A 15,188-nucleotide genomic window follows, 5' to 3' on the forward strand; every position below is an offset into this window, starting at 1 on the left:
GAATGTGCTTTTATCATTTTTGCTCTGGAAATGAGCTGACACATTTAATATAATTTAGATAGAAATACTGTTGCTGCAGAAAACAATTGGAATCTCTGAACTTTTTAAAGGATTTTGAACACAGGAGACAGCCATAGTGCTTAGAGGGATTTTGCCATCATCCAATTAAAATGGTCCTCCATTCTTTCTAATACCATTCTATCTGGTCTTAAAATGTGTAAGACTAATTACATTAGCCCACAGAGGCTTGCATGGCTAATGCTATTGGCCATTTCCTCAAATGGAAGAATTATAAATGATTAAACACTTAGCAAATAATACCAGTGTTTCTGCTGCAGGACTGGATTTGATGCATAGATACAGTGCCATTTTCACACTCTGCTCACAGCAGCGACGGGTGCTCGAGCTTAGAATAGACGCCAGTGTTGAAACTGCAACAGCCAATTCCTTTGTCCCTCCAGCTCGTGAGGAAACCAAACCCTTTTGTTTCTATTTCTACTCTGGACTTATGCTGAGGATGGAAAGAATAAAGACAGAGTCATAGATTAGTTTTACAATGGGACATGCCTTGTTATGTGCAACTTCACTACCTTCACTCATATCAGAAAAAAAATTAGTATTCCAGGGAAGGATCCTGAATCTTAAGGACCTGAAAGAATGCAGTTGGTGTAGGATCTAGTTGTGAAGAAGAGTCTGGGTTAGCAGACTATCCTGTGGCATGCAGCAGCCCAGAAGCTGAGATGAAGCTGAAGAAATGCTGCACAGTATTGTCATTTTTTGGCAGGCAGCGTCCTTGTCAATATTCATGAGCACTCAGCTGAGTGAGAGAACCTGTCACCCAAGGCATGTTACACATTGATGACAACAACCAGTCACAGGTCCTCCACCCTAACATGGAGATAGATTAAGTTCATTTACAGTTGTCACTCTGAAAGAAGGAAAACTGTTAGGCAGGAAAGGACAGGCAGCGTTGGTTCTGCAGCCACTCTTACAGCCAGAATTGATGTTTTCAGTTTTTGCTTCATAATTGTTTCCACAAGACTGAAAAATGTGAAAATTCTGTCAGCTTCAGGATCTCCAGTAAACCCGAAAATTAATCCTTATAATCCTCATATGATGTTGTCCCCATTAGGGACCAATTTAGCCCATGACTGTTAGTTCTGGGAGTGCTCTCACTGCAGCATATTGGTATTAGATTGCATTGTTTTGATAAATTCTAATTTCATATATTGTAACATTCCTATCCAACTAAAAATCCATCATGGGAGAGACTCATTATCATGTCATGATCTTGTTCATGTTCTATCTTTTTAATTATCCCAGACATTACTGGCTCTATTATGCAGTCCCCAGATTCTTTGGGGCGGGGGATACATAATGGTTCAGTTGGGGGGGGTTGTGCTGTTATTAGTGTTTGAGGAGGTGGGATGCCTTTCAAACCACAAAAGATGAAGTAATCAAGCAAGCAGGTGTGGATGGGTATCCTTTTATCCTCCTAATGCCTGACTAATCAAGAGATGGGTAATAAGACTATAATGTTTCAGAAAGGATAAGACCTTCTCCCTTTGAAACTCCAAAAAGCTCACAAAATGCTACAGGGGAATTTTATTGTTGTGAATCTATCTAAACATTAGAATTGAAATGTGGCAAATGGGAGCTTTGATTTTTCACAGAAGAAGGGGTAATTTTCTTTCAAATACATTCATAATTTACTTTCTGTTTTATGGAGGTCTAACACCTTGGAGGGTTTGTTTGTTTGTTTGTTTTTGTAAATATAAATGCCCACCAAATAAGTCTCATCAGTAGTCAATACAGTGCAAAATAAATGGTGTTGGATGGTATTGGACAGTTCTATGGTCACAGTCACCCACCAAGTGTTCAATATCTTGGGGAAAGAAAATATCTTAACTATTTCCTTGAGCAGGTTTGTAAATTGTGGGCATGGTCTCTTAAATTTTGCTTTAATGTTCAAAAGAAGTATATTTCACTGAATGCTTTTCATTATTTCTTTTCCATATAAGCACTGTATATATACACACATATCTGTACACACATAAGTCCCAAATGTTTATAAATTGAACCAGGAGATTCAGGGTATTATACTTTCCAGGGTAAATAGCTTTTTGAAAAAATATTTAACTTCAGCTTTAAGAGCATTGGATGAGATATGCAGCACTGGATACACATTTCCCAGTGCTGGGGGAACCCAAATTCCACTGATGTTCAGAGGAACCAAAACACTTGATTCTGACTAAATCATTTGTGATGGAGGTATGTCAAATTAGGATATTTGAAAATTAGTCTGTAGAATCTGAATACAAAAATATTTTCAGTATCTTCTAATACCTTTGAATAGAGCCTTTCCATGGCCTTAAAATCTCACTTTTCTGAGGAAAGTACTGAGAGTAATTTAAGTTTGGGTAAAGAAAGAAGTGGTCTTTTTTACTTTGAGGGACTATTGCCTGCTTCTTGAGATTATTGAATTTTCATTCTAGTCTATAGAAAAGCAGTATATTGCCAAGATGAAACAGAAAGCTTAATAGGCACTATAGCTCTTGATGTTTATAGAAACTTTGCCCACAATCTTAAAAGACACTAAATTGGACTCTAAAATACTGACACAAATGAATCAGGAGGAAACACCTCTTACCATGGTGCTACCAGATCTGTCATTCACATTTAAAATGCTATGTTATTGTTAACTTGATTAGGTAAAATTAGACATGACGTGTCAAAGAAGAATGGGAAGTCGTAGAATCATAGAATATCCTGAGTTGGATGGGACCCACGAGGATCATCCAGTCCAACTCCTGGCCCTGCACAGGACACCCCAACAATCCCATCATGTGCCCAAGAGCATTATCCAAATGCTCCTTGAGCTCTGTGAGCCTTGGAACTGTGATCACTGCCCCGGGGAGCCTGTTCAGTGCCCAACCACCCTCTAAGAGAAGAACATTTTCTTAGAAAAAGACCAGCATTTATTTTTTCAGCAAAAGACTGAAATAATTGAGATCTTATAAGCAACTAGAAGACCTACAAAATGAATTTTTAAAGAAAGGAATTTTAACTTTCTTAACAAGACAAACGTATATATCTATTCCACTTTTAAAATTGTTACAGGAAAATGTCACAATTCTGCTAAGGGGCAGGGGGAGACTACTAGATTATTTTATCAGAGTTTTAGTATGGTAACCTGGTTTTGATATCCAGTTGACTGAGTGCTGTTCCTTCTTGCTGAACACTTCAGGTCATTACAGAGTACTTGTTATTGTTAGGCACTAGGTGGCCTGCTTGCTAAAACATCGTAATGAAGGTTTACACAGAATATTTGCAAAAGTACTGCATGAAAAAAATAAGCAAATAAAAATGCATCTTTAGTTTCTAATAGAGGACGATGCATTCAAACCAAAAATGTAATGAACACATGGAAATCTGCAGATAGTGTAACCTGCTTAAATCCAAGTGAGCACACAGTTATTTTGTTCTTGTCTTGCAGACAATATTTAGATAAAAGATCAAAGTTTCCCACTGAAGGATGAAATAACCTGTATTTTCTCTAAATCATAGGCTCTTAGTTCTCTCAAGGGAAGGTGAAAACCGGCAAGTAAAATGTAGCAGGGATATTTTGTTTTAGTGCCCTAATGGTTTAATGTGTTATGCTCAGAAACATGAAAAGGGTCAGTATTATTTATAGTTTCTAAGGAGCAAATGTAACAGCTGCTGTTGCAGGAGTTAGTTGTACACATGCACTCGATCTGATCTACAGAAAACAATAATTAGGAGTAGTAGGCACAGCAACAACTTGCTGGGTTTTTTGTTGTGGTTTGGTTTGGTTTCAGTGACTGAAGGCTAAACATGACCTGTGGTCTTTGAATGTTGCAACCTGGGTCCTGTGCCACTACAGACCATGTTAAACCATGTTTTTCAGCTATTTCAGTGTTTTCATTTGTTGGTCTGTGACTCTTGCTAGTGTCAGTAGATGTGTGGGAGTTTGAGGTGATACTCTGAGCCTTTGGATATTGAATTAAAAAAGAAGTATCAATTGTGTTTATTTAAAATATAATGAAATAATAATTTCAATAACAAATAGTCATTAAAATGATTTTGCCGTTGAACTGAAGGGCTAAAATAATCAACCATGGAATTTTTTCAATCTGATTACTGACCTTCTTTATTTCAGGTCAAATGCAAGAATAATGAGATGGCTGAGATTGCAATGGTTATAATATCTACTACTGATAGAATTCTAAAATATTAGTGGTCAAGAAAACTGCAAATCTTTTACTGTTCTGCAGAGACCATGGGAGATGTATCTGAACCAAGGCATGGAACATCATCTGCATTTCATGCAACATTATTTCAGTCATCAGCTTGGAAATTTGTTTTGCAGATATTTTTCAACTGAATTCCCCTAATGTCTCTGTTATAAACCAAATAAATGAACAAACAAGAGAAAGCCCCATTGCATCAATTTCTAATTGTATGGGAAAAGGCATTGTGTGGCTCGTGTAATTACTTGTTTTGTTTTCTCCTGAAATAATATGAATTAAGCAATGGATTGAGATAACTGATCGTATTTTTCTAGGACAGGAAAGATATTTCAACCTGATATTTGTGTGCTTTAATCTGGGTAAGAGTAGAACACACCAGCAAACATATGGCAGAATATAGTGTATACCATGAAAATGTCTATTTATTTTTTTTTTTTCTCCAAGAAAACATTGCATCCCAATAGAAGGGGAACTATAAGAACTTGTGTTGTTGTGATTTGATCAAAAAGTTTATTCCTCCAGCCAAGCCTGAGCATGAATCTCTTGAATTGATTTTAAAGAAACCAGACTTGGCAGTATCCCTCAGGTTACAGAGAACGATTCTCCATTTAAAACAGTGCAGATCCATCCACACTGTGCACTGAGAAATAATATGCCTCCTCAAACTCTACCAAAGAAAGGAAAAAATCTGTGATATGTGCCACAAAATCACACAAAAATATCCCATCACTAATGCTTGTAGTAGAAGCAGTGAAGAAATTACTGATGCACAGAGAAACATCACTGCGAGATGTTAGACTGCCTCTAGGAGTTCATCATGTCTGCACATCAGAAAATAGTTGTAATGTGCTGCATCATGTAAAACACAGAGGAATTTTATTAGGCAAGTAGACCTGCAAACTGAAGACACTCTTTTAATATGGTATGTTTGAAAAAAATCAAAATATCTTCTAATACTTTATAGTATACATGGGACAGACATTATTAAGTTCCAGGGAAGTATTCCATAATCCTGTTAAACTGACTATATTTTCTTCATAGTAATTTTGTTGCAGTAGGAATTGTGGCTACTTTTCAGTACCACAACACTTTAATACTTCCAGTTTCTATACCAGAATAGAACTTTGCCTTAGGCAAATTCACTGAATACACTTAATACATATTTTATATGACACACCCAGAATTCTGATAGATTTTAGTAGCAAGACCAAATTTTCTTTACTAACCAGGATTTGAATTTTTGAAGTTCTGAGCACCTACTTTACTGGAAATCATTAGGAGTTCTGACCAACAGTTATCAGATGCTAAAGATTTGAAATGTTATTATTTTATCTTAATTTAATCACAAATCAATATTTCTACTCCTTATACCAGTAATTGATGGAGCAGTTAATCTTATCACCGTTGTTTTTCCATCTTGTGAAGCAACATATAATTATGTCCTTGTGTCACTTGCGTTGACCTTGTTTAAGTCGTTCAAAACAACCTCTGCATGAAAGGAAAAACATCCATTTTCTTGGCAGGTCTTAGATTAGGAGGCATAGTTAGCTGATGTAAAGGAACAGTCTATCTGATGTCTTAAATGTTTGCATGACATTTCTATTACAACCCTAATACAAATGTCCAATTTCCAGAAATAACCAAAATGTCTTGAGTCATCTGTAGTTGCTTGAAATAGGCAAAGTAACCAAAATATGAAGCATGATAAAACTTACGTATGATACAGTATTTAATGTAATCCAATATTATTCAAAGATTCTCTGTGTTGTAATTATTTCAGCTAAGAGACAGGTATGTGTTTTGTGGTATATTTTTTTACTCTTTTCTGACTGTCTTACAACTAAATAATAAGCTTTTATCCAGCATGAAGTCACTCTATTTATATGCAAAATTAGTTTTTTTCACTTGGGTTTGTGGAGCAAGGACATGACTTTTATACAAAAGAGAGGAAGAAGAATATACCTCCATTTGAAATTTTAATCATTTTTCACACGACTCCTGTAAGATTTTTCCCCATTTAATTTCTGCTTTCAAGAACTAATATTTGATTCTTTCAAAAAATGTTCTATGTAGTGTACCAGTAATGAAAAAATGCATCATGGCCCCATGATATTGTGTGGGAAAATGTGCTTCAATAAGACTTTTAAAAGTTTTCTATGAACATGATAACCTACAGGACTCTGATATGCAGAGCTCTTATTATTAGATATAAATTCTCCCCCCTTCCCGAATCTTTTGAAGCTGTTCATCCTGTTGCATGATGTCAGAAGAAAGAGAATGGGTGGGAAATAATACCCCAAATATCCCAAACTTGATGCTTCTAGGCAAAACTTTAAAAATCAGATTTTCTGAGCTTCCAGTGAGCAACAGCTTTACCATGACAGGCTTCAAGAGCATAACTTGTTTTGATCTGGCCTGACATTTGTAATAAAATCTAAAATTAAGTATTAATTACTGACACGTAACAGTCTATGCAAATATTTAATAAAGTTCTGTTTTTGAGATGTGTAGGCTCTTCCACTTTAAGGTCAAGTTGAGGAATTCCATTTCCAGAGCTGTTGTTCCAGCAAACTTTTTAAGCCTTGCAGAAGATGCCACTGTTTTCAGTGGGCTTTGAATCAATTTAATTGTCGACCAGATACTCCAGTTCTTAAACCATACTTACTATACAGGCCCTGCACATCAAACTGCTGTAACACATTTTAAAGATCTTATAAGTCTGTTTTATCCAATTCTGTGACTCTTTTTACTGAGTATTTTTTGTACAAGTAGTTTAACTGTCTTTTGGTATCTGCTTTCTCTGAGGTCTAAACAGCTATGCTCCATCATTTCCATGGGATAATTTAGTTTTCAATCCCTTTTTCAGAATCACTTTAGTGTAGTGCTCCTGGCACAGAATTTGCTCTGAGAAGCAATTCATGTGTTTACAATCTCTGCAGCAGTTTGGGGATCTGTCAGGTTGGGAGTTGCTGTGCACAAGGAAGTCTTTTACCAGAACAGTCAAATGATTCCTGTGTCCTTTTTTTTTTTTTTTTTTTTTTGTTGAGGGTTTTTTAACATTGCAGAGAAAAAAAACTTTACATTTTTTGTCTACATAAACTATTGAACCAGAGAAGTAATTTTCTTATGTATCAATAAGGCAAAGCTCTTAAAACTGTTAGGTAATGGTGCTGTGTTGTCAGAAGTTTCTCTTTCACCGGGTGGTGGTTGGATCCCATCAGGCAGAGGTGGCCAAGGGCTGCCAGCTGAGGCGCTCCCCCTGGCAGGAAGCAATTCCTGTCACAAGGCTTTCCATGGCTAAAGATGTTGAATTTGCCTTTATGGTCAGGTAACAAAAAAGCAAGAGTTTCCCTAGAAACTGCCTGAGGGTCAGTGGAGGAGTGACAAGCCTTCAGGTGGGCTGGAGTCAGGGCAGGGCTGGCTGGGAGGAAGAATTTCTTTATCATCTGGTTTTGGTTTGTATTCTAATATAACTTATCTTCAAGTGGTTCTGTTCTGCCCTTGGAGAAGCCTTCCTCTGAAATCCTCTTCTCTTAGGAGTGTTATATTGCATACTGCCCTGTTTTATTCATACAGTGTATTTAGATAGGGCCAGTTAGCTCAAAAATGTGTTGATTGCTTCCCTGCTCTGGGCCCATACATAAATTATGAGAAAATTCCTTCCAAGACCTGCAATTAGTTCTCAAGTTCATGGTACTCTTAGAGATTCCAGAGATGAATTTATGATTTATAAAGATGTCTTCCTATGTAGGGTCTCCATATGTTACTGGTGACAACTTTGGACAAACATAGTGACGTGGCTATTAATTGGTGAGATACATCCTAAGATATAGGGATTATCTTTTATGATATATTTGATGTTTTGAACTCTTGATTAGAACCTTCTAGTTTGCATTTAATTTACATTTAAGCAGAATAAAAAATCCCATATGAAAACAGGTAGCTATGCTACTACTGGATGAAAAACATACTATTTCTTTGGGTATGATAAGACAAGGAGAAACTGATGGAAATATGAAACTTCAGGAAGTTTAAAAAAAAATATATGACACTTAAGGTTCCAGTATCATTTAATGACTAATATGTGTGTATTCTGACACCCAGGAGAAATATATTTTTCCTTCAGAAACTGGATGCAAATAGTGCAAAATTCTGGATAGCCTGAGTTTAACAGGAATTACAGAATATAAATAGATTTTTTTTTTTTTTCATTTAATTCCTGACTTTAAAAAAAATGGCAGTATGTATAGGTTTTGGGTTTCTTTCTATAAGTTTTGGGAACAGTGCTCTCACAAGTGGATCTTTAAAGGAGAAGTGTAAGTTGCTGTAGCTACCTCATCTCTGTGTTTGGAACTGAAGAGGTGTTGGAAGAAGGCAGCTGATTTCGGCTACTCTAGAATATATAGCATGTGTATTACTGGGCTCCAGGCAGAATTGTATCTGATGTAAGCAGGTAATAAAGACTATAACATTCAGCTGTGAGAAGTATTCCTGGTCTGATTCATAAATACTTGTGTTGTTTAATAGACACTGTAAAATGTGGGTTTTTTACTAGTCAGTAATGAAAGTTATTAACTGGCAGTGAGGCAGTAAAACAAAATGCATTATGTGTGAAACAGGTGATCTTGACAATTGCCATTTAAAAGAGTTTGATACAAATGACTAAAATCAGATTTACTTCCATTTTTAAATAAATAAAAATGTGTCTTATGTTGGAGTGTATCCAACAATCACATATGTGGTTTCACATAGTTTTTATTGTGATACCGTGTTCTCTTGCCAGTGGTTCATGGATGACTTTTCTTTTGTTTGTTTTAGCAGAGATTTAATTTTCAGATTTGAGGCATGAACAGATTTTCAAGCACCAAAACTAGAGTAATTTTCACTTGATTTGTAAAATATATTCATGTAGTACAAACACACAAATAAAAAGCAAAGAAACTGACACTATGAATCATACCATGAATAACTTGATTTTTTGTAATGTTTTTTGAAGTCAGCCACTGAATTTTAGTGAATATATATTTGAATTTGTAGAGCAATGTTGTGTTAATTTTGAGTTGTAACAGTCTGCAGATTTATAGGGAGTTTGTGTACTGAGTTTGGTTTGATGTTTTTGCAGTTTTTATTCCTTTTTTTTCTCCCTGTTTATTCAAGTATCCTAGTATTTCTTTCTAGGGAAATGGAAATAACCATGCTTATCAGAGACATCTTCCCCTTTTCTTTTTTTTTCCACGATTTTTGTTTTCAACCTTTAGCTTTTATGCAGCTCTGGTGCAAAAATGTTTCACTGCTAAAAGCAAGATGATTTCTTACTGTCACTGGTATGTAAATAAATTTGACACTGCATATCTCAGAGATCTCTGAAATAAGTTACAGGATATTTCTAAAATATTTGCTGAGTGGCTTCTAGATGTGTTTTCCCAAAGGTGGACTGTAGTTATTATTTCAGTAAAAAAGAGACTTCAGCTTTAAAGGGATTAGTTTTCAACAGTTAAAATAAATTACTTCTTATGCCATACAGCAATGTGATTGAGTTTAATTTGTTCATTCAGCATGCTCACTGCCTATTGTGTGTTTATAGTTCTGTTCAGTGGTTCCAGGATCTTCATGCAAATCTTAATAAACACTCTTCCTATCAGTTGCAGATTAATATCAGGAAGACAGAATTCTCTTTCAGTAAGAAGTTATCAGTTGCTTGTTTTCCACACTTTTGCTGCTTCTTCATGTGCCTGCAAGAACCTGCCTTTGGGTCATTAACGTGTTATTTCCTCAAGTGAAGAGCATTTTTTACCCCCTATGATGGAAAAGTCATAAAAAACCTTAAATACCCTATTTTTAAAGCAGGAAAACCCCTGGATCAGGAAAGAATGCAACTGTAAGCAAGTTGTGGCCTACACTTACTTAATTCTTTTGTTGAATTAAATGGACGTGGGGTGATGTTTTCTCCTGGTGCTAAGAATTTCCAGTTTCATTTTGTTCATCACTGAAAAAAAAATCAAATTAAAGAAACCTCATTGAAGTCAGTACCATCATGCTAATAAAAAATAGATCAAAGAATGAATCAGTCCCTTAGTGGATTTAGAGTAAAATCATATGAGGGAATGAATTTGAAAGCCTTGATAATATAACAAATTGTCTGTTTCTCTTTGAGGTAGGTCTTTTCTTTGAATACGATAATGAAATATCCTGTGTAGGGAGTGGATTCTGTGGATAAATATTTATGGCTGCAAAATAATTTATGTTTGAAATACTATAAAGTGTGAAAATGAGTTCAGATTGTTTGTTATAATTTGTGTCTGGCCTTAAAAAAATGAGAGGGATTTCTGTCAGGCAATGGCTTTGTAGTGCTTCTTATTGTCACCAAAACCAGTAAGAAATGTCTGTAAATTCTCTATCTTTTTAAAAATAAACACCATCAAAACCAGCCAGGTCCTTAATGAAACCTGCCTGTGTGCAGCCATGGTGGTGGTTTATGGCAAGCAAAGAAACAACCCAACAGCTAAAATACCAAACACTAAAAATTTGCAGTATCAGAAAGTTCCTACCTAACAATACAGCAGGTGAGATCTACAGGATAGAGTTGAAATCCACACCAGCGTGGTTCAAGAATTCAAAGTTTGTGCATAGAGCTGTCAGTTGGCACTTTAGAGGGAGCTTTTGTGAAGTGGAACGGTTGCAAAGAGCTCACTCTTGGTTAAATAACATGATAATCATGGCATTGACTGACAGATAGACCCCATGTCATGAAGATCTTTTGCTCTGAGAAACAGCATTTTAATACAGTGATTTAAATACTCCTGTTTAAGGAGCCCATGGTGGATTAGCAGCAAATGAAAAGAATATTATATTGAAAAAGTGTGGTCTCCTAGCTAAATTTGTTCAAGTAATTAAAATAGGTTCAGGAATATGAAGATAAGAATGGGAGTGATATTTTCAGGATTTCTTCTCTACTATGATTTCAATAATTGGGTATTGATGTAGTTTTGGACTTCAATATAATATTCCTAATTCATTAAGTACTATACTTTTTTCTTTAAACTTGATATAGTAATTACAAAATATTACCACAGATTATTTGTTCCTACTCTAAATCAAATCTGAGCCCAGGTATTAAAAAATAGTGTTACTTCTTAATGTGAAGTGGACACCTGAGCTCTTTACCCCTTTTACTACTTTTCTGTGATCCTCTTAAGGAAGAAATAACAAGTCCTGTAATAAGGCAAAGGACTCAGATGGGACCAGCTGGAGCCTTGTGTGTAAGGAACAGATTTAGATTCTACCTTCACAACCTACTCCATTAGGTGGTTACAGCTTTTATATTCTCTCTGCTTCTCAAGGTGTGATTTGACAGCTGCTAAATGAAGGTAATAATGAGCAGTGGTAATATTTAAATGACACCATTAAGGTTTGGTATATTGGACAAAAAAACCCCAGGTATATTTAAGTGCACAGATAATCAGATGAAGGAGAGCAAGTTTCAAATTTTTTCTCCCCCTCCTACCCTCCATCTTGTCCATCTGGGCCATTTGCCTTGCTGGTTGGGAAGTCAGCAGCACAGACATCAATGCTTGCTTTTGAAAGCTGGGAAAATGGCTTGGCAAGCCTAATGTTACCTTCTGTTAAACAATTTTATTTGTTCTTAATTTTTTTTTTACCGCCTTAAAAGTGTGAGTGAGTGCTGGAACTTATGAAAGGTCCTTTAGAGTTGGACTATTCTATTTAGCCTTCTGCACTTTTTGTTTCCTCTGTGCTCCAGTCTGAAATACTCTGATTTTATAAATGTCTTTCAGGATGATGCTTGGTTGCTAGAAAGTACCTCGTGCTCTTTTCCTTTGCATTGCTGTTGCCATAGTGTTGCTGTCAGTGCTATGGCACGAATGACAGGCAACATACAGCTATGACTATATAAATAGGTTTCTGTAAGAACAACTCTTTCCCCACGACATAAGATATTCTACTCTATATCTAAGCAGAAAACTTAAGTCATGTTGGTTTTTTTTCCCCCTCTCCTTAAAGGCCTGCATCTCTAGAACACTTTTTAAAGGTTAAAAACTGTTCCTAGAATTGTTTAGAAAGAGGTAAAGACCATTAAAAATTAGTGTATTTTATGGTATTCTTACAAGAATTGTAAGTCATTGCTGGTTGGTTTTTCCTGTTACAAGTCCTGACACTGCCTATTAGATGTCTATACCCTTTAGTCATTCAGGAAAATCGATGACAGTAAAAGACTCTATAAAAAGTCATGTTAGCATTTATCTGACATGGTTTATAAGAGTGGTGTTCTGCCATTTTCATGCTTTAAGGTATTTTCTTCATTATGGCACAAAAGTAATTTCAATAGAGTGATTCAAACTTTGTTTAATTAAAAAAGTAAATAAAAGTATGCATAGAAACGTAATGCAAGTTCCACCCTATGGTTTTTCTGTTTTTTCTCTTTGAGTCCTGCTGTTGTTATTTTATAATCCCTGGAAAATCCACTGCAGTTAAAACTGGGGTTATGGGAATCCTTATCAGTTATTTTTAATATAAATTATCTACTGGTACTATCACAACTTTCAGAATTGATTCAGGAAAGTTTTTGATGAACTCTTTAGACTGTTTCATCTATGTACTCATCCTCATATTGCTTTGTAAAACTTGACAGATAAAACACAAGATTTTGAGTGTGGTTAAAACTCCCCATATCTTCAAAACTAGGGAGAGCAGAGTGGTGTAACATTCATAGCCTTTTTAATAATAAAAATGTTTCTTTTATAATGTAAGATTATTTGGAAGATTTATATACCTGACTATAAAATATTTTTGTATTGTTGTGATTTATAAGCAATATGTACATCAATATTGTCACAGAAGAATTTGGGATAGGGCCTGGAATTTGGTTTATACTTATGGTTGTTATTGTTGTTTTGTTAATTTCCTCCCTTAAGAAATTAACTGTACTTTTCAAATATTACTCTGTAAACATCAGGATGTAAAGGGATTTTTTACTTCTGTTTTGTTATTTTTCAGTTTATCTTGTGATAGAGAAGGAGAAGTGGTAAAATAAGGCTTTCCAGTATGCACAGAAAGTGCAACCATTCTGAAATTTTGTTTTCAGGGCAACATTTAAATACCAACTCTTCATTGTGACCCACACACTTTTATTTGTGTTTTTTTTTCATAGGAAACAATGTAAATATATTTATTTTAATAATAGTGAATACAAAGATGTACTTTCCTGAAATAAGAGCTCTCTGCAGGTTGAAGTATGTGGGCAATTACTTTGATGGGGTGACAATTGCTGGACATGTATTTAAAGAAGAATAAGACAGTTAATAAATAAAATCATAATAGTCAAACTAATACCCTTGTACAACATCACCACAGTTATTTCATTAAGCTCACGCTGCTGCCATAGTGTTGCCAGTAATGCTAATCAGGGTCTGCTGATGACTTCCTTATTTGCATATTCAGAATTTAATATCATAATGGATTTATAAACTGGCTGTTTATGCTACACTGTTAGTTCCCTCCTGGAGGCCTGGTTAGTGCTGGATTGTGAATTGTTGCACACTGAATTCCTGAAGTGCTGCAAATACACCAGTGAATTACTGATGTAAATGGCTGCAGGTAACGCCGTGACTGCGCCACGCAAACTGCACACCCCGTTCTCACCTCTGTCAGCAATCTCCTCCAGGTTAATTGAATTACTCAGTGAGCAATGCCTTTTTTCATAAGTGAAGACTTTGCAGCATTGGATTTTTACGTCAGGTTGCTCCTTTTGTACAACCCTAAAAGCCAGAAAATGCTTTGCAGTTAAATCATGCTGACGTGGAAAGATGCACCTTGCAGATCTAGTTGGAATGTTCTTTATCTGTTGCTTGCTCCCAATCCAAAGCAGTTCACAGTGTTTAAATGGAATAGCAATATTAATTGTTCCTAATCTGTTTCACTGCAAAATCAAATGTTTTGGTTTAAATTACCTTGAAAGTGGCACTGCTGAAAGGCAGTAACTAACAGGTGAAGGCAATTACTGGCTTCAGTAATTTTTTCAACTGCTGCAACTTGATCTGCAGGAGTAAATCAATCTGTGCTATGACAGGGAGAATAAAATGAGAACAGACAGGAAAAAAAAATTACATTTTTACCTACACAATGAAAAGAATGTAGATATGTTAGTACAGGTATATTTGAAACATATGCTAAGGTGGTAGGAGCTAAGATTACTTTAACTAGAAAAATCGCTTTACATGGAACTGTCGTACCTTACAGAAATGTTATTCTAGAAGATCCTAAATTCTGGAACGGCAGAATTATGTAAAGATTAAGCAAAGTAGCATATTCTCTACATGGAGTTCAATAGTGGGATTTTTCTCTTCAAAGTTCTTGGCTGAAGGTTTTATGTAAATACACAGATATCTGTATTTACCTCTATCCTCCCATTCTACTTCCACCTTTCTTGAGGTTGTTAACAGTCTTATGAGGGAATACATTGTTATTCAGAACCTAGGTTGAAAAGTACAGAATTTTCTTCTATGTAGAACAAATCTTTATCTCACTTTAAAGGTATTGGTATTCTAAAGTACTTTGCTTATATATTAACAGAGATTTAAAATTATATGAAATTTCTTACAGTTCACCAGACAGATTTCCACCCATTGTTGGCTGAAGTTCACCAGACATCCACCTAGATAACATTTTTCTTGCCAGTTTAATTTCCTCAATTAAAAATAGCCAGATTTCTTTGTGGTTGTTAACAAACATTACATAATTTTGTCAGTGTAAAACTTGGGGGAGAATTAAGACAAGTGTTTTTGGTTTCCCATCTTTTAAGCAAGAGGTATAAAAAGATCTGTTTCTCAGCAGATGGTTCTTGAAAACTTCTTGCCTACTTTTTTCTTTGCAAACAAAAAAAAAATAGAGGACAATGTGGTA

The 15,188-nt window shown here is 35.4% G+C and overlaps 1 protein-coding gene across 2 annotated transcripts in view; it reads left to right on the forward strand.

The window, feature by feature from the left end:
- Nucleotides 1-15,188, forward strand: part of LOC113994803 (protocadherin-11 X-linked-like) — a 459,611-nt gene that overhangs the window by 30,475 nt on the left and 413,948 nt on the right. The gene's annotated exons all lie outside the window — the stretch shown is intronic.

This window comes from Pipra filicauda, unplaced genomic scaffold (assembly GCF_003945595.2).
Source record: "Pipra filicauda isolate LSUMZ 115617 unplaced genomic scaffold, ASM394559v2 scaffold178_size1475342_pilon, whole genome shotgun sequence".
In the NCBI taxonomy this organism is placed as follows: domain Eukaryota; kingdom Metazoa; phylum Chordata; class Aves; order Passeriformes; family Pipridae; genus Pipra; species Pipra filicauda.